Genomic DNA, 24,556 nt, shown 5'->3' with positions numbered 1-24,556 from the left:
GCTAGAGAGTGCCGCGTTGACCACTGCGCATGAAGAAATGACCATCTGCAACGTTTGGTTTAGGTTTTAGGTGCATTTTTAATTTTATTGCTTAAATCGCATTTTCTCGACGAGCTGAGCACGTTTTCTGAAATGTGCTCCTCCCGTCACTCTGGTTGGGTGCGCATAGTAAAAAGTGCTCTTGGCAGCTAGAGAGTGCCGCGTTGACCACTGCGCATGAAGAAATAACCACCTGCAACGTTTGGTTTAGGTTTTAGGTGCATTTTTTAATTTTATTGCTTAAATCGCATTTTCTCGACAAGCTGAGCACGTTTTCTGAAAAGTGCTCTTGGCAGCTAGAGAGTGCCACGTTGACGGCTGCACATGAACAAATAACCACCTGCACCGTTTGGTTTAGGTTTAAGGTGCATTTTTTATTTTATTGCTTAAATCGCATTTTCTCGACGAGCTGAGCACGTTTTCTGAAATGTGCTCCTCCCGTCACTCTGGTTGGGTGCGCATAGTAAAAAGTGCTCTTGGCAGCTAGAGAGTGCCGCGTTGACAACTGCGCATGAAGTAAAAACCACTTGCAACGTTTGGTTTAGGTTTTGGGTGCATTTTTAATTTTATTGCTTAAATCGCATTTTCTCGACGAGCTGAGCACGTTTTCTGAAATGTGCTCCTCCCGTCACTCTGGTTGGGTGCGCATAGTAAAAAGTGCTCTTGGCAGCTAGAGAGTGCCGCGTTGACCACTGCCCATGAAGAAATAACCACCTGCGACGTTTGGTTTAGGTTTTAGGTGGATTTTTAATTTTATTGCTTAAATCGTATTTTCTCGACGAGCTGAGCACGTTTTCTGAAATGTGCTCCTCCCGTCACTCTGGTTGGGTGCGCATAGTAAAAAGTGCTCTTGGCAGCTAGAGAGTGCCGCGTTGACCACTGCACATGAAGAAATAACCACCTGCAACGTTTGGTTTAGGTTTTGGGTGCATTTTTAATTTTATTGCTTAAATCGCATTTTCTCGACGAGCTGAGCACGTTTTCTGAAATGTGCTCCTCCCGTCACTCTGGTTGGGTGCGCATAGTAAAAAGTGCTCTTGGCAGCTAGAGCGTGCCGAGTTGACCACTGCGCATGAAGAAATAACCACCTGCAACGTTTGGTTTAGGTTTTGGGTGCATTTTTAATTTTATTGCTTAAATCGCATTTTCTCGTCGAGCTGAGCACGTTTTCTGAAATGTGCTCCTCCCGTCACTCTGGTCGGGTGCGCATAGTAAAAAGTGCTCTTGGGAGCTAGAGAGTGCCGCGTTGACCACTGCGCATGAAGAAATGACCATCTGCAACGTTTGGTTTAGGTTTTGGGTGCATTTTTAGTTTTATTGCTTAAATCACATTTTCTCGACGAGCTGAGCACGTTTTCTGAAATGTGCTCCTCCCGTCACTCTGGTTGGGTGCGCATAATAAAAAGTGCTCTTGGCAGCTAGAGAGTGCCGCGTTGACCACTGCGCATGAAGAAATAACCACCTGCAACGTTTGGTTTAGGTTTTAGGTGCATTTTTAATTTTATTGCTTAAATCGCATTTTCTCGACGTTCTGAGCACGTTTTCTGAAATGTGCTCCTCCCGTCACTCTGGTTGGGTGCGCATAGTAAAAAGTGCTCTTGGCAGCTAGAGAGTGCCGCGTTGACGGCTGCACATGAAGAAATAACCACCTGCAACGTTTGGTTTAGGTTTTAGGTGCATTTTTAATTTTATTGCTTAAATCGCATTTTCTCGACGAGCATGTTTTCTGAAATGTGCTCCTCCCGTCACTCTGGTTGGGTGCGCATAGTAAAAAGTGCTCTTGGCAGCTAGAGAGTGCCGCGTTGACCACTGCGCATGAAGAAATGACCATCTGCAATGTTTGGTTTAGGTTATAGGTGCATTTTTAATTTTATTGCTTTAATCGCATTTTCTCGACGAGCTGAGCACGTTTTCTGAAATGTGCTCCTCCCGTCACTCTGGTTGGGTGCGCATAGTAAAAAGTGCTCTTGGCAGCTAGAGAGTGCCGCGTTGACCACTGCGCATGAAGACATAACCACCTGCAACGTTTGGTTTAGGTTTTAGGTGCATTTTTAATTTTATTGCTTGAATCGCATTTTCTCGACGAGCTGAGCACGTTTTCTGAAATGTGCTCCTCCCGTCACTCTGGTTGGGTGCGCATAGTAAAAAGTGCTCTTGGCAGCTAGAGAGTGCCGCGTTGACTGCTGCACATGAAGAAATAACCACCCCCAACGTTTGGTTTAGGTTTTAGGTGCATTTTTAATTTTATTGCTTAAATCGCATTTTCTCGACGAGCTGAGGACGTTTTCTGAAATGTGCTCCTCCCGTCACTCTGGATGGGTGCGCATAGTAAAAAGTGCTCTTGGCAGCTAGAGAGTGCCGCGTTGACCACTGCGCATGAAGAAATAACCACGTGCAACGTTTGTTTTAGGTTTTAGGTGCATTTTTAATTTGATTGCTTAAATCGCATTTTCTCGACGAGCTGAGCACGTTTTCTGAAATGTGCTCCTCCCGTCACTCTGGTTGGGTGCGCATAGTAAAAAGTGCTCTTGGCAGCTAGAGAGTGCCGCGTTGACTGCTGCGCATGAAGAAATAACCACCTGCAACGTTTGGTTTAGGTTTTAGGTGCATTTTTAATTTTATTGCTTAAATCGCATTTTCTCGACGAGCTGAGCACGTTTTCTGAAATGTGCTCCTCCCGTCACTCTGGTTGGGTGCGCATAGTAAAAAGTGCTCTTGGCAGCTAGGCAGTGCCGCGTTGACCACTGCGCATGAAGAAATAACCGCCTGCAACGTTTGGTTTAGGTTTTGGGTGCATTTTTAATTTTATTGCTTAAATCGCATTTTCTCGTCGACCTGAGCACGTTTTCTGAAATGTGCTCCTCCCGTCACTCTGGTTGGGTGTGCATAGTAAAAAGTGCTCTTGGCAGCTAGATAGTGCCGCGTTGACCACTGCGCATGAAGAAATGACCATCTGCAACGTGTGGTTTAGGATTTGGGTGCATTTTTAATTTTATTGCTTAAATCGCATTTTCTCGACGAGCTGAGCACGTTTTCTGAAATGTTCTCCTCCCGTCACTCTGGTTGGGTGCGCATAGAAAAAAGTGCTCTTGGCAGCTAGAGAGTGCCGCGTTGACCACTGCGCATGAATAAATAACCACCTGCAACGTTTGGTTTAGGTTTTAGGTGCATTTTTAATTTTATTGCTTAAATCGCATTATCTCGACGAGCTGAGCACGTTTTCTGAAATGTGCTCCTCCCGTCACTCTGGTTGGGTGCGCATAGTAAAAAGTGCTCTTGGCAGCTAGAGAGTGCCGCGTTGACCACTGCGCATGAAGAAATGACCATCTGCAACGTTTGGTTTAGGTTTTAGGTGCATTTTTAATTTTATTGCTTAAATCGCATTTTCTCGACGAGCTGAGCACGTTTTCTGAAATGTGCTCCTCCCGTCACTCTGGTTGGGTGCGCATAGTAAAAAGTGCTCTTGGCAGCTAGAGAGTGCCGCGTTGACCACTGCGCATGAAGAAATAACCACCCTGCAACGTTTGGTTTAGGTTTTGGGTGCATTTTTAATTTTATTGCTTAAATCGCATTTTCTGGACGAGCTGAGCACGTTTTCTGAAATGTGCTCCTCCCGTCACTCTGGTTGGGTGCGCATAGTAAAAAGTGCTCTTGGCAGCTCAAAGAGTGCCGCGTTGACCACTGCGCATGAAGAAATGACCATCTGCAACGTTTGGTTTAGGTTTTAGGTGCATTTTTAATTTTATTGCTTAAATCGCATTTTCTCGACGAGCTGAGCACGTTTTCTGAAATGTGCTCCTCCCGTCACTCTGGTTGGGTGCGCATAGTAAAAAGTGCTCTTGGCAGCTAGAGAGTGCCGCGTTGACCACTGCGCATGAAGAAATAACCACCTGCAACGTTTGGTTTAGGTTTTAGGTGCATTTTTAATTTTATTGCTTAAATCGCATTTTCTCGACGAGCTGAGCACGTTTTCTGAAATGTGCTCCTCCCGTCACTCTGGTTGGGTGCGCATAGTAAAAAGTGCTCTTGGCAGCTAGAGAGTGCCGCGTTGACCACTGCGCATGAAGAAATGACCATCTGCAACGTTTGGTTTAGGTTTTAGGTGCATTTTTAATTTTATTGCTTAAATCGCATTTTCTCGACGAGCTGAGCACGTTTTCTGAAATGTGCTCCTCCCGTCACTCTGGTTGGGTGCGCATAGTAAAAAGTGCTCTTGGCAGCTAGAGAGTGCCGCGTTGACCACTGCGCAAGAAGAAATAACCACCTGCAACGTTTAGTTTAGGTTTTATGTGCATTTTTAATTTTATTGCTTAAATCGCATTTTCTCGACGAGCTGAGCACGTTTTCTGAAATGTGCTCCTCCCGTCACTCTGGTTGGGTGCGCATAGTAAAAAGTGCTCTTGGCAGCTAGAGAGTGCCGCGTTGACCACTGCGCATGAAGAAATAACCACCTGCAAGTTTGGTTTAGGTTTTGGGTGCATTTTTAATTTTATTGCTTAAATCGCATTTTCTGGACAAGCTGAGCACGTTTTCTGAAATGTGCTCCTCCCGTCACTCTTGTTGGGTGCGCATAGTAAAAAGTGCTCTTGGCAGCTAGAGAGTGCCGCGTTGACCACTGCGCATGAAGAAATGACCATCTGCAACGTTTGGTTTAGGTTTTAGGTGCATTTTTAATTTTATTGCTTAAATCGCATTTTCTCGACGAGCTGAGCACGTTTTCTGAAATGTGCTCCTCCCGTCACTCTGGTTGGGTGCGCATAGTAAAAAGTGCTCTTGGCAGCTAGAGAGTGCCGCGTTGACCACTGCGCATGAAGAAATAACCACCCTGCAACGTTTGGTTTAGGTTTTGGGTGCATTTTTAATTTTATTGCTTAAATCGCATTTTCTGGACGAGCTGAGCACGTTTTCTGAAATGTGCTCCTCCCGTCACTCTGGTTGGGTGCGCATAGTAAAAAGTGCTCTTGGCAGCTAGAGAGTGCCGCGTTGACAACTGCGCATGAAGTAAAAACCACTTGCAACGTTTGGTTTAGGTTTTAGGTGGATTTTTAATTTTATTGCTTAAATCGTATTTTCTCGACGAGCTGAGCACGTTTTCTGAAATGTGCTCCTCCCGTCACTCTGGTTGGGTGCGCATAGTAAAAAGTGCTCTTGGCAGCTAGAGAGTGCCGCGTTGGCCACTGCGCATGAAGAAATAACCACCTGCAACGTTTGGTTTAGGTTTTAGGTGCATTTTTTAATTTTATTGCTTAAATCGCATTTTCTCGACAAGCTGAGCACGTTTTCTGAAAAGTGCTCTTGGCAGCTAGAGAGTGCCACGTTGACGGCTGCACATGAACAAATAACCACCTGCACCGTTTGGTTTAGGTTTAAGGTGCATTTTTTATTTTATTGCTTAAATCGCATTTTCTCGACGAGCTGAGCACGTTTTCTGAAATGTGCTCCTCCCGTCACTCTGGTTGGGTGCGCATAGTAAAAAGTGCTCTTGGCAGCTAGAGAGTGCCGCGTTGACAACTGCGCATGAAGTAAAAACCACTTGCAACGTTTGGTTTAGGTTTTGGGTGCATTTTTAATTTTATTGCTTAAATCGCATTTTCTCGACGAGCTGAGCACGTTTTCTGAAATGTGCTCCTCCCGTCACTCTGGTTGGGTGCGCATAGTAAAAAGTGCTCTTGGCAGCTAGAGAGTGCCGCGTTGACCACTGCGCATGAAGAAATAACCACCCTGCAACGTTTGGTTTAGGTTTTGGGTGCATTTTTAATTTTATTGCTTAAATCGCATTTTCTGGACGAGCTGAGCACGTTTTCTGAAATGTGCTCCTCCCGTAACTCTGGTTGGGTGCGCATAGTAAAAAGTGCTCTTGGCAGCTAGAGAGTGCCGCGTTGACAACTGCGCATGAAGTAAAAACCACTTGCAACGTTTGGTTTAGGTTTTAGGTGGATTTTTAATTTTATTGCTTAAATCGTATTTTCTCGACGAGCTGAGCACGTTTTCTGAAATGTGCTCCTCCCGTCACTCTGGTTGGGTGCGCATAGTAAAAAGTGCTCTTGGCAGCTAGAGAGTGCCGCGTTGGCCACTGCGCATGAAGAAATAACCACCTGCAACGTTTGGTTTAGGTTTTAGGTGCATTTTTTAATTTTATTGCTTAAATCGCATTTTCTCGACAAGCTGAGCACGTTTTCTGAAAAGTGCTCTTGGCAGCTAGAGAGTGCCACGTTGACGGCTGCACATGAACAAATAACCACCTGCACCGTTTGGTTTAGGTTTAAGGTGCATTTTTTATTTTATTGCTTAAATCGCATTTTCTCGACGAGCTGAGCACGTTTTCTGAAATGTGCTCCTCCCGTCACTCTGGTTGGGTGCGCATAGTAAAAAGTGCTCTTGGCAGCTAGAGAGTGCCGCGTTGACAACTGCGCATGAAGTAAAAACCACTTGCAACGTTTGGTTTAGGTTTTGGGTGCATTTTTAATTTTATTGCTTAAATCGCATTTTCTCGACGAGCTGAGCACGTTTTCTGAAATGTGCTCCTCCCGTCACTCTGGTTGGGTGCGCATAGTAAAAAGTGCTCTTGGCAGCTAGAGAGTGCCGCGTTGACCACTGCCCATGAAGAAATAACCACCTGCGACGTTTGGTTTAGGTTTTAGGTGGATTTTTAATTTTATTGCTTAAATCGTATTTTCTCGACGAGCTGAGCACGTTTTCTGAAATGTGCTCCTCCCGTCACTCTGGTTGGGTGCGCATAGTAAAAAGTGCTCTTGGCAGCTAGAGAGTGCCGCGTTGACCACTGCACATGAAGAAATAACCACCTGCAACGTTTGGTTTAGGTTTTGGGTGCATTTTTAATTTTATTGCTTAAATCGCATTTTCTCGACGAGCCGAGCACGTTTTCTGAAATGTGCTCCTCCCGTCACTCTGGTTGGGTGCGCATAGTAAAAAGTGTTCTTGGCAGCTAGAGAGTGCCGCGTTGACCACTGCGCATGAAGAAATAACCACCTGCAACGTTTGGTTTAGGTTTTGGGTGCATTTTTAATTTTATTGCTTAAATCGCATTTTCTCGTCGAGCTGAGCACGTTTTCTGAAATGTGCTCCTCCCGTCACTCTGGTCGGGTGCGCATAGTAAAAAGTGCTCTTGGCAGCTAGAGAGTGCCGCGTTGACCACTGCGCATGAAGAAATAACCACCCGCAACGTTTGGTTTAGGTTTTACGTGCATTTTTAATTTTATTGCTTAAATCGCATTTTCTCGACGAGCTGAGCACGTTTTCTGAAATGTGCTCCTCCCGTCACTCTGGTTGGGTGCGCATAGTAAAAAGTGCTCTTGGCAGCTAGAGAGTGCCGCGTTGACCACTGCGCATGAAGAAATAACCACGTGCAACGTTTTTTTTAGGTTTTGGGTGCATTTTTAATTTTATTGCTTAAATCGCATTTTCTCGTTGAGCTGAGCACGTTTTCAGAAATGTGCTCCTCCCGTCATTCTGGTTGGGTGTGCATAGTAAAAAGTGCTCTTGGCAGCTAGAGAGTGCCGCGTTGACCACTGCGCATGAAGAAATGACCATCTGCAACGTTTGGTTTAGGTTTTGGGTGCATTTTTAATTTTATTGCTTAAATCGCATTTTCTCGACGAGCTGAGCACGTTTTCTGAAATGTGCTCCTCCCGTCACTCTGGTTGGGTGCGCATAGTAAAAAGTGCTCTTGGCAGCTAGAGAGTGCCGCGTTGACCATTGCGCATGAAGAAATAACCACCTGCAACGTTTGGTTTAGGTTTTGGGTGCATTTTTAATTTTATTGCTTAAATCGCATTTTCTCGACGAGCTGAGCACGTTTTCTGAAATGTGCTCCTCCCGTCACTCTGGTTGGGTGCGCATAGTAAAAAGTGCTCTTGGCAGCTAGAGAGTGCCGCGTTGACCACTGCGCATGAAGAAATAACCACCTGCAACGTTTGGTTTAGGTTTTAGGTGCATTTTTAATTTTATTGCTTAAATCGCATTTTCTCGACGAGCTGAGCACGTTTTCTGAAATGTGCTCCTCCCGTCACTCTGGTTGGGTGCGCATAGTAAAAAGTGCTCTTGGCAGCTAGAGAGTGCCACGTTGACCACTGCGCATGAAGAAATAACCACCTGCAACGTTTGGTTTAGGTTTTAGGTGCATTTTTAATTTTATTGCTTAAATCACATTTTCTCGATGAGCTGAGCACGTTTTCTGAAATGTGCTCCTCCCGTCACTCTGGTTGGGTGCGCATAGTAAAAAGTGCTCTTGGCAGCTAGAGAGTGCCGCGTTGACCACTGCACATGAAGAAATAACCACCTGCAACGTTTGGTTTAGGTTTTGGGTGCATTTTTAATTTTATTGCTTAAATCGCATTTTCTCGACGAGCCGAGCACGTTTTCTGAAATGTGCTCCTCCCGTCACTCTGGTTGGGTGCGCATAGTAAAAAGTGTTCTTGGCAGCTAGAGAGTGCCGCGTTGACCACTGCGCATGAAGAAATAACCACCTGCAACGTTTGGTTTAGGTTTTGGGTGCATTTTTAATTTTATTGCTTAAATCGCATTTTCTCGTCGAGCTGAACACGTTTTCACAAATGTGCTCCTCCCGTCACTCTGGTTGGGTGTGCATAGTAAATGGTGCTCTTGGCAGCTAGAGAGTGCCGCGTTGACCACTGCGCATGAAGAAATGACCATCTGCAACGTTTGGTTTAGGTTTTGGGTGCATTTTTAATTTTATTGCTTAAATCGCATTTTCTCGACGAGCTGAGCACGTTTTCTGAAATGTGCTCCTCCCGTCACTCTGGGTCGGTGCGCATAGTAAAAAGTGCTCTTGGCAGCTAGAGAGTGCCGCGTTGACCACTGCGCATGAAGAAATAACCACCTGCAACGTTTGGTTTAGGTTTTGGGTGCATTTTTAATTTTATTGCTTAAATTGCATTTTCTCGTCGAGCTGAGCACGTTTTCTGAAATGTGCTCCTCCCGTCACTCTGGTTGGGTGCGCATAGTAAAAAGTGCTCTTGGCAGCTAGAGAGTGCCGCGTTGACCACTGCGCATGAAGAAATGACCATCTGCAACGTTTGGTTTAGGTTTTGGGTGCTTTTTTAATTTTATTGCTTAAATCGCATTTTCTCGACGAGCTGAGCACGTTTTCTGAAATGTGCTCCTCCCGTCACTCTGGTTGGGTGCGCATAGTAAAAAGTGCTCTTGGCAGCTAGAGAGTGCCGCGTTGACCACTGCGCATGAAGAAATAACCACGTGCAACGTTTGTTTTAGGTTTTAGGTGCATTTTTAATTTGATTGCTTAAATCGCATTTTCTCGACGAGCTGAGCAAGTTTTCTGAAATGTGCTCCTCCCGTCACTCTGGTTGGGTGCGCATAGTAAAAAGTGCTCTTGGCAGCTAGAGAGTGCCGCGTTGACTGCTGCGCATGAATAAATAACCACCTGCAACGTTTGGTTTAGGTTTTAGGTGCATTTTTAATTTTATTGCTTAAATCGCATTTTCTCGACGAGCTGAGCACGTTTTCTGAAATGTGCTCCTCCCGTTACTCTGGTTGGGTGCGCATAGTAAAAAGTGCTCTTGGCAGCTAGAGAGTGCCGCGTTGACCACTGCGCATGAAGAAATAACCACCTGCAACGTTTGGTTTAGGTTTTGGGTGCATTTTTAATTTTATTGCTTAAATCGCATTTTCTCGTCGAGCTGAGCACGTTTTCTGAAATGTGCTCCTCCCGTCACTCTGGTTGGGTGCGCATAGTAAAAAGTGCTCTTGGCAGCAAGAGAGTGCCGCGTTGACCACTGCGCATGAAGAAATGACCATCTGCAACGTTTGGTTTAGGTTTTGGGTGCATTTTTGCTTTTATTGCTTAAATCGCATTTTCTCGACGAGCTGAGCACGTTTTCTGAAATGTGCTCCTCCCGTCACTCTGGTTGGGTGCACATAGTAAAAAGTGCTCTTGGCAGCTAGAGAGTCCCGCGTTGACCACTGCGCATGAAGAAATAACCACCTGCAACGTTTGGTTTAGGTTTTAGGTGCATTTTTAATTTTATTGCTTAAATCGCATTTTCTCGACGAGCTGAGCACGTTTTCTGAAATGTGCTCCTCCCGTTACTCTGGTTGGGTGTGCATAGTAAAAAGTGCTCTTGGCAGCTAGAGAGTGCCGCGTTGACCACTGCGCATGAAGAAATGACCATCTGCAACGTTTGGTTTAGGTTTTGGGTGCATTTTTCATTTTATTGCTTAAATCGCCTTTTCTCGACGAGCTGAGCACGTTTTCTGAAATGTGCTCCTCCCGTCACTCTGGTTTGGTGCGCATAGTAAAAAGTGCTCTTGGCAGCTAGAGAGTGCCGCGTTGACCATTGCGCATGAAGAAATAACCACCTGCAACGTTTGGTTTAGGTTTTAGGTGCATTCTTAATTTTATTGCTTAAATCGCATTTTCTCGTCGAGCTGAGCACGTTTTCTGAAATGTGCTCCTCCCGTCACTCTGGTTGGGTGCGCATAGTAAAAAGTGCTCTTGGCAGCAAGAGAGTGCCGCGTTGACCACTGCGCACGAAGAAATGACCATCTGCAACGTTTGGTTTAGGTTTTGGGTGCATTTTTGCTTTTATTGCTTAAATCGCATTTTCTCGACGAGCTGAGCACGTTTTCTGATATGTGCTCCTCCCGTCACTCTGGTTGGGTGCACATAGTAAAAAGTGCTCTTGGCAGCTAGAGAGTCCCGCGTTGACCACTGCGCATGAAGAAATAACCACCTGCAACGTTTGGTTTAGGTTTTAGGTGCATTTTTAATTTTATTGCTTAAATCGCATTTTCTCGACGAGCTGAGCACGTTTTCTGAAATGTGCTCCTCCCGTTACTCTGGTTGGGTGTGCATAGTAAAAAGTGCTCTTGGCAGCTAGAGAGTGCCGCGTTGACCACTGCGCATGAAGAAATGACCATCTGCAACGTTTGGTTTAGGTTTTGGGTGCATTTTTCATTTTATTGCTTAAATCGCCTTTTCTCGACGAGCTGAGCACGTTTTCTGAAATGTGCTCCTCCCGTCACTCTGGTTTGGTGCGCATAGTAAAAAGTGCTCTTGGCAGCTAGAGAGTGCCGCGTTGACCATTGCGCATGAAGAAATAACCACCTGCAACGTTTGGTTTAGGTTTTAGGTGCATTCTTAATTTTATTGCTTAAATCGCATTTTCTCGACGAGCTGAGCACGTTTTCTGAAATATGCTCCTCCCGTCACTCTGGTTGGGTGCGCATAGTAAAAAGTGCTCTTGGCAGCTAGAGAGTGCCGCGTTGACCACTGCGCATGAAGAAATAACCACCTGCAACGTTTGGTTTAGGTTTTGGGTGCATTTTTAATTTTATTGCTTAAATCGCATTTTCTTGTCGAGCTGAGCACGTTTTCTGAAATGTCCTCCTTCCGTCACTCTGGTTGGGTGCGCATAGTAAAATGTGCTCTTGGCAGCTAGAGAGTGCCGCGTTGACCACTGCGCATGAAGAAATGGCCATCTGCAACGTTTGGTTTAGGTTTTGGGTGCATTTTTAATTTTATTGCTTAAATCGCATTTTCTCGACGAGCTGAGCACGTTTTCTGAAATGTGCTCCTCCCGTCACTCTGGTTGGGTGCGCATAGTAAAAAGTGCTCTTGGCAGCTAGAGAGTGCCACGTTGACCACTGCGCATGAAGAAATAACCACGTGCAACGTTTGTTTTAGGTTTTAGGTGCATTTTTATTTTTATTGCTTAAATCGCATTTTCTCGACGAGCTGAGCACGTTTTCTGAAACGTGCTCCTCCCGTCACTCTGGTTGGGTGCGCATAGTAAAAAGTGCTCTTGGCAGCTAGAGAGTGCCGCGTTGACTGCTGCGCATGAAGAAATAACCACCTGCAACGTTTGGTTTAGGTTTTAGGTGCATTTTTAATTTTATTGCTTAAAACGCATTTTCTCGACGAGCTGAGCACGTTTTCTGAAATGTGCTCCTCCCGTCACTCTGGTTGGGTGCGCATAGTAAAAAGTGCTCTTGGCAGCTAGAGAGTGCCGCGTTGACCACTGCGCATGAAGAAATAACCACGTGCAACGTTTGTTTTAGGTTTTAGGTGCATTTTTAATTTTATTGCTTAAATCGCATTTTCTCGACGAGCTGAGCATGTTTTCTGAAACGTGCTCCTCCCGTCACTCTGGTTGGGTGCGCATAGTGAAAAGTGCTCTTGGCAGCTAGAGAGTGCCGCGTTGACTGCTGCGGATGAAGAAATAACCACCTGCAACGTTTGGTTTAGGTTTTAGGTGCATTTTTAATTTTATTGCTTAAATCGCATTTTCTCGACGAGCTGAGCACGTTTTCTGAAATGTGCTCCTCCCGTCACTCTGGTTGGGTGCGCATGGTAAAAAGTGCTCTTGGCAGCTAGAGAGTGCCACGTTGACCACTGCGCATGAAGAAATAACCGCCTGCAACGTTTGGTTTAGGTTTTGGGTGCATTTTTAATTTTATTGCTTAAATCGCATTTTCTCGTCGAGCTGAGCACGTTTTCTGAAATGTGCTCCTCCCGTCACTCTGGTTGGGTGCGCATAGTAAAAAGTGCTCTTGGCAGCTAGAGAGTGCTGCGTTGACCACTGCGCATGAAGAAATGACCATCTGCAACGTTTGGTTTAGGTTTTGGGTGCATTTTTAATTTTATTGCTTAAATCGCATTTTCTCGACGAGCTGAGCACGTTTTCTGAAATGTGCTCCTCCCGTCACTCTGGTTGGGTGCGCATAGTAAAAAGTGCTCTTGGCAGCTAGATAGTGCCGCGTTGACCGCTGCGCATGAATAAATAACCACCTGCAACGTTTGGTTTAGGTTTTAGGTGCATTTTTAATTTTATTGCTTAAATCGCATTTTCTCGACGAGCTGAGCACGTTTTCTGAAATGTGCTCCTCCCGTCACTCTGGTCGGGTGCGCATAGTAAAAAGTGCTCTTGGCAGCGAGAGAGTGCCGCGATGACCACTGCGCATGAAGAAATAACCACCTGCAACGTGTGGTTTAGGTTTTAGGTGCATTTTTAATTTTATTGCTTAAATCGCATTTTCTCGACGAGCTGAGCACGTTTTCTGAAATGTGCTCCTCCCGTCACTCTGGTTGGGTGCGCATAGTAAAAAGTGCTCTTGGCAGCTAGAGAGTGCCGCGTTGACCACTGCGCATGAAGGAATGACCATCTGCAACGTTTGGTTTAGGTTTTAGGTGCATTTTTAATTTTATTGCTTTAATCGCATTTTCTCGACGAGCTGAGCACCTTTTCTGAAATGTGCTCCTCCCGTCACTCTGGTTGGGTGCGCATAGTAAAAAGTGCTCTTGGCAGCTAGAGAGTGCCGCGTTGACCACTGCGCATGAAGAAATAACCACCTGCAACGTTTGGTTTAGGTTATAGGTGCATTTTTAATTTTATTGCTTAAATCGCATTTTCTCGACGAGCTGAGCACGTTTTCTGAAATGTGCTCCTCCCGTCACTCTGGTTGGGTGCGCATAGTAAAAAGTGCTCTTGGCAGCTAGAGAGTGCCGCGTTGACCACTGCGCATGAAGAAATAACCACCTGCAACGTTTGGTTTAGGTTTTGGGTGCATTTTTAATTTTATTGCTTAAATCGCATTTTCTCGACGAGCTGAGCACGTTTTCTGAAATGTGCTCCTCCCGTCACTCTGGTTGGGTGCGCATAGTAAAAAGTGCTCTTGGCAGCTAGAGAGTGCCGCGTTGACCACTGCGCATGAAGAAATAACCACCCGCAACGTTTGGTTTAGGTTTTACGTGCATTTTTAATTTTATTGCTTAAATCGCATTTTCTCGACGAGCTGAGCACGTTTTCTGAAATGTGCTCCTCCCGTCACTCTGGTTGGGTGCGCATAGTAAAAAGTGCTCTTGGCAGCTAGAGAGTGCCGCGTTGACCACTGCGCATGAAGAAATAACCACCTGCAACGTTTGGTTTAGGTTTTGGGTGCATTTTTAATTTTATTGCTTAAATCGCATTTTCTGGACGAGCTGAGCACGTTTTCTGAAATGTGCTCCTCCCGTCACTCTGGTTGGGTGCGCATAGTAAAAAGTGCTCTTGGCAGCTAGAGAGTGCCGCGTTGACCACTGCGCATGAAGAAATGACCATCTGCAACGTTTGGTTTAGGTTTTAGGTGCATTTTTAATTTTATTGCTTTAATCGCATTTTCTCGACGAGCTGAGCACCTTTTCTGAAATGTGCTCCTCCCGTCACTCTGGTTGGGTGCGCATAGTAAAAAGTGCTCTTGGCAGCTAGAGAGTGCCGCGGTGACCACTGCGCATGAAGAAATAACCACCTGCAACGTTTGGTTTAGGTTTTAGGTGCATTTTTAATTTTATTGCTTAAATCGCATTTTCTCGACGAGCTGAGCACGTTTTCTTAAATGTGCTCCTCCCGTCACTCTGGTCGGGTGCGCATAGTAAAAAGTGCTCTTGGCAGCTAGAGAGTGCCGCGTTGACTGCTGCACATGAAGAAATGACCATCTGCAACGTTTGGTTTAGGTTTTAGGTGCATTTTTAATTTTATTGCTTAAATCGCATTTTCTCGTCGAGCTGAGCACGTTTTCAGAAATGTGCTCCTCCCGTCACTCTGGTTGGGTGTGCATAGTAAAAAGTGCTCTTGGCAGCTAGAGAGTGCCGCGTTGACCACTGCGCATGAAGAAATGAGCATCTGCAACGTTTGGTTTAGGTTTTAGGTGCATTTTTAATTTTATTGCTTTAATCGCATTTTCTCGACGAGCTGAGCACGTTTTCTGAAATGTGCTCCTCCCGTCACTCTGGTTGGGTGCGCATAGTAAAAAGTGCTCTTGGCAGCTAGAGAGTGCCGCGTTGACCACTGCGCATGAAGAAATAACCACCTGCAACGTTTGGTTTAGGTTTTGGGTGCATTTTTAATTTTATTGCTTAAATCGCATTTTCTGGACAAGCTGAGCACGTTTTCTGAAATGTGCTCTTCCCGTCACTCTGGTTGGGTGCGCATAGTAAAAAGTGCTCTTGGCAGCTAGAGAGTGCCGCGTTGACTGCTGCACATGAAGAAATAACCACCCCCAACGTTTGGTTTAGGTTTTAGGTGCATTTTTAATTTTATTGCTTAAATCGCATTTTCTCGACGAGCTGAGCACGTTTTCTGAAATGTGCTCCTCCCGTCACTCTGGTTGGGTGCGCATAGTAAAAAGTGCTCTTGGCAGCTAGAGAGTGCCGCGTTGACCACTGCACATGAAGAAATAACCACCTGCAAGTTTGGTTTAGGTTTTAGGTGCATTTTTAATTTTATTGCTTAAATCGCATTTTCTCGACGAGCTGAGCACGTTTTCTGAAATGTGCTCCTCCCGTCACTCTGGTTGGGTGCGCATAGTAAAAAGTGCTCTTGGCAGCTAGAGAGTGCCGCCTTGACCACTGCGCATGAAGAAATAACCACCTGCAACGTTTGGTTTAGGTTTTAGGTGCAGTTTTAATTTTATTGTTTAAATTGCATTTTCTCGACGAGCTGAGCACGTTTTCTGAAATGTGCTCCTCCCGTCACTCTGGTCGGGTGCGCATAGTAAAAAGTGCTCTTGGCAGCTACAGAGTGCCGCGTTGACCACTGCGCATGAAGAAATGACCATCTGCAACGTTTGGTTTAGGTTTTAGGTGCATTTTTAATTTTATTAATTAAATCGCATTTTCTCGACGAGCTGAGCATGTTTTCTGAAATGTGCTCCTCCCGTCACTCTGGTTGGGTGCGCATAGTAAAAGTGCTCTTGGCAGCTAGAGAGTGCCGCGTTGACTGCTGCACATGAAGAAATAACCACGTGCAACGTTTGGTTTAGGTTTTAGGTGCATTTTTAATTTTATTGCTTAAATCGCATTTTCTCGACGAGCTGAGCACGTTTTCTGAAATGTGCTCCTCCCGTCACTCTGGTTGGGTGCGCATAGTAAAAAGTGCTCTTGGCAGCTAGAGAGTGCCGCGTTGACCACTGCGCATGAAGAAATAACCACCTGCAACGTTTGGTTTAGGTTTTGGGTGCATTTTTAATTTTATTGCTTAAATCGCATTTTCTCGACGAGCTGAGCACGTTTTCTGAAATGTGCTCCTCCCGTCACTCTGGTTGGGTGCGCATAGTAAAAAGTGCTCTTGGCAGCTAGAGAGTGCCGCGTTGACCACTGCGCATGAAGAAATAACCACCCGCAACGTTTGGTTTAGGTTTTACGTGCATTTTTAATTTTATTGCTTAAATCGCATTTTCTCGACGAGCTGAGCACGTTTTCTGAAATGTGCTCCTCCCGTCACTCTGGTTGGGTGCGCATAGTAAAAAGTGCTCTTGGCAGCTAGAGAGTGCCGCGTTGACCACTGCGCATGAAGAAATAACAACGTGCAACGTTTGTTTTAGGTTTTGGGTGCATTTTTAATTTTATTGCTTAAATCGCATTTTCTCGTCGAGCTGAGCACGTTTTCAGAAATGTGCTCCTCCCGTCACTCTGGTTGGGTGTGCATAGTAAAAAGTGCTCTTGGCAGCTAGAGAGTGCCGCGTTGACCACTGCGCATGAAGAAATGACCATCTGCAACGTTTGGTTTAGGTTTTGGGTGCATTTTTAATTTTATTGCTTAAATCGCATTTTCTCGACGAGCTGAGCACGTTTTCTGAAATGTGCTCCTCCCGTCACTCTGGTTGGGTGCGCATAGTAAAAAGTGCTCTTGGCAGCTAGAGAGTGCCGCGTTGACCATTGCGCATGAAGAAATAACCACCTGCAACGTTTGGTTTAGGTTTTGGGTGCATTTTTAATTTTATTGCTTAAATCGCATTTTCTCGACGAGCTGAGCACGTTTTCTGAAATGTGCTCCTCCCATCACTCTGGTTGGGTGCGCATAGTAAAAAGTGCTCTTGGCAGCTAGAGAGTGCCGCGTTGACCACTGCGCATGAAGAAATAACCACCTGCAACGTTTGGTTTAGGTTTTAGGTGCATTTTTAATTCTATTGCTTAAATCGCATTTTCTCGACGAGCTGAGCACGTTTTCTGAAATGTGCTCCTCCCGTCACTCTGGTTGGGTGCGCATAGTAAAAAGTGCTCTTGGCAGCTAGAGAGTGCCGCGTTGACAACTGCGCATGAAGAAATAACCACCTGCAACGTTTGGTTTAGGTTTTAGGTGCATTTTTAATTTTATTGCTTAAATTGCATTTTCTCGACGAGCGGAGCACGTTTTCTGAAATGTGCTCCTCCCGTCACTCTGGTCGGGTGCGCATAGTAAAAAGTGCTCTTGGCAGCTAGAGAGTGCCGCGTTGACAACTGCGCATGAAGAAATAACCACCTGCAACGTTTGGTTTAGGTTTTGGGTGCATTTTTAATTTTATTGCTTAAATCGCATTTTCTCGACGAGCGGAGCACGTTTTCTGAAATGTGCTCCTCCCGTCACTCTGGTCGGGTGCGCATAGTAAAAAGTGCTCTTGGCAGCTAGAGAGTGCCGCGTTGACTGCTGCATATGAAGAAATAACCACCCCCAACGTTTGGTTTAGGTTTTAGGTGCATTTTTAATTTTATTGCTTAAATCGCATTTTCTCGACGAGCTGAGCACGTTTTCTGAAATGTGCTCCTCCCGTCACTCTGGTTGGGTGCGCATAGTAAAAAGTGCTCTTGGCAGCTAGAGAGTGCCGCGTTGACCACTGCGCATGAAGAAATAACCACCTGCAACGTTTGGTTTAGGTTTTAGGTGCATTTTTAATTTTATTGCTTAAATTGCATTTTCTCGACGAGCTGAGCACGTTTTCTGAAATGTGCTCCTCCCGTCACTCTGGTCGGGTGCGCATAGTAAAAAGTGCTCTTGGCAGCTAGAGAGTGCCGCGTTGACTGCTGCACATGAAGAAATAACCACCCCCAACGTTTGGTTTAGGTTTTAGGTGCATTTTTAATTTTATTGCTTAAATCGCATTTTCTCGACGAGCTGAGCACGTTTTCTGAAATGTGCTCCTCCCGTCACTCTGGTTGGGTGCGCATATTAAAAAGTGCTCTTGGCAGCTAGAGAGTGCCGCGTTGACCACTGCGCATGAAGAAATGACCATCTGAAACGTTTGGTTTAGGTTTTAGGTGCATTTTTAATTTTATTGCTTTAATCGCATTTTCTCGACGAGCTGAGCACGTTTTCTGAAATGTGCTCCTCCCGTCACTCTGGTTGGGTGCGCATAGTAAAAAGTGCTCTTGGCAGCTAGAGAGTGCCGCGTTGACCACTGCGCATGAAGAAATAACCACCTGCAACGTTTGGTTTAGGTTGTAGGTCCATTTTTAATTTTATTGATTAAATCGCATTTTCTCGACGAGCTGAGCACGTTTTCTGAAATGTGCTCCTCCCGTCACTCTGGTTGGGTGCGCATAGTAAAAAGTGCTCTTGGCAGCTAGAGAGTGCCGCGTTGACCACTGCCCATGAAGAAATAACCACCTGCAACGTTTGGTTTAGGTTTTAGGTGGATTTTTAATTTTATTGCTTAAATCGTATTTTCTCGACGAGCTGAGCACGTTTTCTGAAATGTGCTCCTCCCGTCACTCTGGTTGGGTGCGCATAGTAAAAAGTGCTCTTGGCAGCTAGAGAGTGCCGCGTTGGCCACTGCGCATGAAGAAATAACCACCTGCAACGTTTGGTTTAGGTTTTAGGTGCATTTTTTAATTTTATTGCTTAAATCGCATTTTCTCGACAAGCTGAGCACGTTTTCTGAAAAGTGCTCTTGGCAGCTAGAGAGTGCCGCGTTGACCACTGCACATGAAGAAATAACCACCTGCAACGTTTGGTTTAGGTTTTAGGTGCATTTTTAATTTTATTGCTTAAATCGCATTTTCTCGACGAGCTGAGCATGTTTTCTGAAATGTGCTCCTCCCGTCACTCTGGTTGGGTGCGCATAGTAAAAAGTGCTCTTGGCAGCTAGAGAGTGCCGCGTTGACCACTGCGCATGAAGAAATAACCACCTGCAACGATTGGTTTAGGTTTTGGGTGCATTTTTAATTTTATTGCTTAAATCGCATTTTCTCGTCGAGCTGAGCACGTTTTCTGAAATGTGCTCCTCCCGTCACTCTGGTTGGGTGCACATAGTAAAAAGTGCTCTGGGCAGCTAGAGAGTGCCGCGTTGGCCACTGCGCATGAAGAAATAACTACCTGCAACGTTTGGTTTAGGTTTTAGGTGCATTTTTAATTTTATTGCTTAAATCGCATTTTCTCGACGAGCTGAGCACGTTTTCTGAAATGTGCTCCTCCCGTCACTCTGGTTGGGTGCGCATAGTAAAAAGTGCTCTTGGCAGCTAGAGAGTGCCGCGTTGACCACTGCGCATGAAGAAATAACCACCTGCAACGTTTGGTTTAGGTTTTAGGTGCATTTTTAATTTTATTGCTTAAATCGCTTTTTCTGGACGAGCTGAGCACGTTTTCTGAAATGTGCTCCTCCCGTCACTCTGGTTGGGTGCGCATAGTAAAAAGTGCTCTTGGCAGCTAGAGAGTGCCGCGTTGACCACTGCGCATGAAGAAATAACCACCTGCAACGTTTGGTTTAGGTTTTAGGTGCATTTTTAATTTTATTGCTTAAATCGCATTTTCTCGACGAGCTGAGCACGTTTTCTGAAATGTGCTCCTCCCGTCACTCTGGTTGGGTGCGCATAGTAAAAAGTGCTCTTGGCAGCTAGAGAGTGCCACGTTGACGGCTGCACATGAACAAATAACCACCTGCACCGTTTGGTTTAGGTTTAAGGTGCATTTTTTATTTTATTGCTTAAATCGCATTTTCTCGACGAGCTGAGCACGTTTTCTGAAATGTGCTCCTCCCGTCACTCTGGTTGGGTGCGCATAGTAAAAAGTGCTCTTGGCAGCTAGAGAGTGCCGCGTTGACAACTGCGCATGAAGTAAAAACCACTTGCAACGTTTGGTTTAGGTTTTGGGTGCATTTTTAATTTTATTGCTTAAATCGCATTTTCTCGACGAGCTGAGCACGTTTTCTGAAATGTGCTCCTTCCGTCACTCTGGTTGGGTGCGCATAGTAAAAAGTGCTCTTGGCAGCTAGAGAGTGCCGCGTTGACCACTGCCCATGAAGAAATAACCACCTGCGACGTTTGGTTTAGGTTTTAGGTGGATTTTTAATTTTATTGCTTAAATCGTTTTTTCTCGACGAGCTGAGCACGTTTTCTGAAATGTGCTCCTCCCGTCACTCTGGTTGGGTGCGCATAGTAAAAAGTGCTCTTGGCAGCTAGAGAGTGCCGCGTTGACCACTGCGCATGAAGAAATAACCACCTGCAACGTTTGGTTTAGGTTTTGGGTGTATTTTTAATTTTATTGCTTAAATCGCATTTTCTCGACGAGCCGAGCACGTTTTCTGAAATGTGCTCCTCCCGTCACTCTGGTTGGGTGCGCATAGTAAAAAGTGCTCTTGGCAGCTAGAGAGTGCCGCGTTGACCACTGCGCATGAAGAAATAACCACCTGCAACGTTTGGTTTAGGTTTTGGGTGCATTTTTAATTTTATTGCTTAAATCGCATTTTCTCGTCGAGCTGAGCACGTTTTCTGAAATTTGCTCCTCCCGTCACTCTGGTCGGGTGCGCATAGTCAAAAGTGCTCTTGGCAGCTAGAGAGTGCCGCGTTGACCACTGCGCATGAAGAAATAACCACCCGCAACGTTTGGTTTAGGTTTTACGTGCATTTTTAATTTTATTGCTTAAATCGCATTTTCTCGACGAGCTGAGCACGTTTTCTGAAATGTGCTCCTCCCGTCACTCTGGTTGGGTGCGCATAGTAAAAAGTGCTCTTGGCAGCTAGAGAGTGCCGCGTTGACCACTGCGCATGAAGAAATAACCACGTGCAACGTTTTTTTTAGGTTTTGGGTGCATTTTTAATTTTATTGCTTAAATCGCATTTTCTCGTTGAGCTGAGCACGTTTTCAGAAATGTGCTCCTCCCGTCATTCTGGTTGGGTGTGCATAGTAAAAAGTGCTCTTGGCAGCTAGAGAGTGCCGCGTTGACCACTGCGCATGAAGAAATGACCATCTGCAACGTTTGGTTTAGGTTTTGGGTGCATTTTTAATTTTATTGCTTAAATCGCATTTTCTCGACGAGCTGAGCACGTTTTCTGAAATGTGCTCCTCCCGTCACTCTGGTTGGGTGCGCATAGTAAAAAGTGCTCTTGGCAGCTAGAGAGTGCCGCGTTGACCATTGCGCATGAAGAAATAACCACCTGCAACGTTTGGTTTAGGTTTTGGGTGCATTTTTAATTTTATTGCTTAAATCGCATTTTCTCGACGAGCTGAGCACGTTTTCTGAAATGTGCTCCTCCCGTCACTCTGGTTGGGTGCGCATAGTAAAAAGTGCTCTTGGCAGCTAGAGAGTGCCGCGTTGACCACTGCGCATGAAGAAATAACCACCTGCAACGTTTGGTTTAGGTTTTAGGTGCATTTTTAATTTTATTGCTTAAATCGTATTTTCTCGACGAGCTGAGCACGTTTTCTGAAATGTGCTCCTCCCGTCACTCTGGTTGGGTGCGCATAGTAAAAAGTGCTCTTGGCAGCTAGAGAGTGCCACGTTGACCACTGCGCATGAAGAAATAACCACCTGCAACGTTTGGTTTAGGTTTTAGGTGCATTTTTAATTTTATTGCTTAAATCGCATTTTCTCGATGAGCTGAGCACGTTTTCTGAAATGTGCTCCTCCCGTCACTCTGGTTGGGTGCGCATAGTAAAAAGTGCTCTTGGCAGCAAGAGAGTGCCGCGTTGACCATTGCGCATGAAGAAATAACCACCTGCAACGTTAGGTTTAGGTTTTAGGTGCATTTTTAATTTTATTGCTTTGATCGCATTTTCTCGACGAGCTGAGCACGTTTTCTGAAATGTGCTCCTCCCGTCACTCTGGTTGGGTGCGCATAGTAAAAGGTGCTCTTGGCAGCTAGAGAGTGCCGCGTTGACCACTGTGCATGAAGAAATAACCACCTGCAACGTTTGGTTTAGGTTTTAGGTGCATTTTTAATTTTATTGCTTAAATCGCATTTTCTCGACGAGCTGAGCACGTTTTCTGAAATGTGCTCCTCCCGTCACTCTGGTCGGGTGCGCATAGTAAAAAGTGCTCTTGGCAGCTAGAGAGTGCCGCGTTGACTGCTGCACATGAAGAAATAACCACCCCCAACGTTTGGTTTAGGTTTTAGGTGCATTTTTAATTTTATTGCTTAAATCGCATCTTCTCGACGAGCTGAGCATGTTTTCTGAAATGTGCTCCTCCCGTCACTCTGGTTGGGTGCGCATAGTAAAAAGTGCTCTTGGCAGCTAGAGAGTGCCGCGTTGACTACTGCGCATGAAGAAATGACCATCTGCAACGTTTGGTTTAGGTTTTAGGTGCATTTTTAATTTTATTCCTTTAATCGCATTTTCTCGACGAGCTGAGCACGTTTTCTGAAATGTGCTCCTCCCGTCACTCTGGTTGGGTGCGCATAGTAAAAAGTGCTCTTGGCAGCTAGAGAGTGCCGCGTTGACAACTGCGCATGAAGAAATAACCACCTGCAACGTTTGGTTTAGGTTTTAGGTGCATTTTTAATTTTATTGCTTAAATCGCATTTTCTCGACGAGCGGAGCACGTTTTCTGAAATGCGCTCCTCCCGTCACTCTGGTCGGGTGCGCATAGTAAAAAGTGCTCTTGGCAGCTAGAGAGTGCCGCGTTGACTGCTGCACATGAAGAAATAACCACCCCCAACGTTTGGTTTAGGTTTTAGGTGCATTTTTAATTTTATTGCTTAAATCGCATTTTCTCGACGAGCTGAGCACGTTTTCTGAAATGTGCTCCTCCCGTCACTCTGGTTGGGTGCGCATTGTAAAAAGTGCTCTTGGCAGCTAGAGAGTGCAGCGTTGACCACTGCACATGAAGAAATAACCACCTGCAAGTTTGGTTTAGGTTTTAGGTGCATTTTTAATTTTATTGCTTAAATCGCATTTTCTCGACGAGCTGAGCACGTTTTCTGAAATGTGCTCCTCCCGTCACTCTGGTTGGGTGCGCATAGTAAAAAGTGCTCTTGGCAGCTAGAGAGTGCCGCGTTGACCACTGCGCATGAAGAAATAACCACCTGCAACGTTTGGTTTAGGGTTTAGGTGCATTTTTAATTTTATTGCTTAAATTGCATTTTCTCGACGAGCTGAGCACGTTTTCTGAAATGTGCTCCTCCCGTCACTCTGGTCGGGTGCGCATAGTAAAAAGTGCTCTTGGCAGCTAGAGAGTGCCGCGTTGACTGCTGCACATGAAGAAATAACCACCCCCAACGTTTGGTTTAGGTTTTAGGTGCATTTTTAATTTTATTGCTTAAATCGCATTTTCTCGACGAGCTGAGCACGTTTTCTGAAATGTGCTCCTCCCGTCACTCTGGTTGGGTGCGCATAGTAAAAAGTGCTCTTGGCAGCTAGAGAGTGCCGCGTTGACCACTGCGCATGAAGAAATAACCACCTGCAACGTTTGGTTTAGGTTTTGGGTGCATTTTTAATTTTATTGCTTAAATCGCATTTTCTCGACGAGCTGAGCACGTTTTCTGAAATGTGCTCCTCCCGTCAATCTGGTTGGGTGCGTATAGTAAAAAGTGCTCTTGGCAGCTAGAGAGTGCCGCGTTGACCACTGCGCATGAAGAAATAACCACCTGCAACGTTTGGTTTAGGTTTTAGCTGCATTTTTAATTTTATTGCTTAAATCGCATTTTCTCGACGAGCTGAGCACGTTTTCTGAAATGTGCTCCTCCCGTCACTCTGGTTGGGTGCGCATAGTAAAAAGTGCTCTTGGCAGCTAGAGAGTGCCGCGTTGACCACTGCGCATGAAGAAATAACCACGTGCAACGTTTGTTTTAGGTTTTGGGTGCATTTTTAATTTTTGTGCTTAAATCGCATTTTCTCGTCGAGCTGAGCATGTTTTCAGAAATGTGCTCCTCCCGTCACTCTGGTTGGGTGTGCATAGTAAAAAGTGCTCTTGGCAGCTAGAGAGTCCCGCGTTGACCACTGCGCATGAAGAAATGACCATCTGCAACGTTTGGTTTAGGGTACATTTTTAATTTTATTGCTTAAATCGCATTTTCTCGACGAGCTGAGCACGTTTTCTGAAATGTGCTCCTCTCGTCACTCTGGTTGGGTGCGCATAGTAAAAAGTGCTCTTGGCAGCTAGAGAGTGCCGCGTTGACCACTGCGCATGAAGAAATAACCACCTGCAACGTTTGGTTTAGGTTTTAGGTGCATTTTTAATTTTATTGCTTAAATCGCATTTTCTCGACGAGCTGAGCACGTTTTCTGAAATGTGCTCCTCCCGTCACTCTGGTTGGGTGCGCATAGTAAAAAGTACTCTTGGCAGCTAGAGAGTGCCGCGTTGACCACTGCCCATGAAGAAATAACCACCTGCAACGTTTGGTTTAGGTTTTAGGTGCATTTTTAATTTTATTGCTTAAATCGCATTTTCTCGACGAGCTGAGCACGTTTTCTGAAATGTGCTCCTCCCGTCACTCTGGTTGGGTGCGCATAGTAAAAAGTGCTCTTGGCAGCTAGAGAGTGCCGCGTTGGCCACTGCGCATGAAGAAATAACC

This window comes from Syngnathus scovelli, chromosome 5 (assembly GCF_024217435.2).
Source record: "Syngnathus scovelli strain Florida chromosome 5, RoL_Ssco_1.2, whole genome shotgun sequence".
Lineage (NCBI taxonomy): Eukaryota > Metazoa > Chordata > Actinopteri > Syngnathiformes > Syngnathidae > Syngnathus > Syngnathus scovelli.
This window is presented reverse-complemented; position numbering follows the sequence as displayed.